Raw genomic sequence first — 362 nt, 5'->3', positions numbered from 1 at the left:
AAATCGTAGAAAATGTTTTAAAATATTTCAATAAAGAATTTCAAAATTATAATTTTTATTTTGTTTATTAATAATATGATTGAGTTAAGTATTACAACATGTCATGAGGTCATAGTCGATAACAACACAATTTTAATTGTTCATCATAGATAAAGAAAAAGATACTTATTGTAAAATAAGGTCCCACCGAGATTTGAACTCGGATCGCTGGATTCAAAGTCCAGAGTGCTAACCATTACACCATGGGACCGTTAGGAATTACTAAGTGTACACCATCTTAAAGAGAACGCAGATTGTGAGCAAAACTTTGAGCCCGCCTTGAATTATTAATTCTTAGGACAAAATAAATAACACTTACAAAA

The 362-nt window shown here is 29.8% G+C and overlaps 1 non-coding gene across 1 annotated transcript; it reads right to left on the bottom strand.

The window, feature by feature from the left end:
• Positions 1-178: 178 nt before the first annotated feature.
• On the bottom strand, positions 179-250 carry TRNAQ-UUG (transfer RNA glutamine (anticodon UUG)). The gene has a single exon. It is a non-coding gene; the product is annotated as a tRNA-Gln (tRNA).
• Positions 251-362: the final 112 nt, after the last annotated feature.

Source organism: Halyomorpha halys, unplaced genomic scaffold (genome assembly GCF_000696795.3).
Source record: "Halyomorpha halys isolate HHAL.00 unplaced genomic scaffold, Hhal_1.1 Scaffold6275.1, whole genome shotgun sequence".
Taxonomy (NCBI): domain Eukaryota; kingdom Metazoa; phylum Arthropoda; class Insecta; order Hemiptera; family Pentatomidae; genus Halyomorpha; species Halyomorpha halys.
The sequence above is the reverse complement of the archived record's forward strand: the minus strand, read 5'-3'. Positions and strand labels throughout refer to the sequence as shown.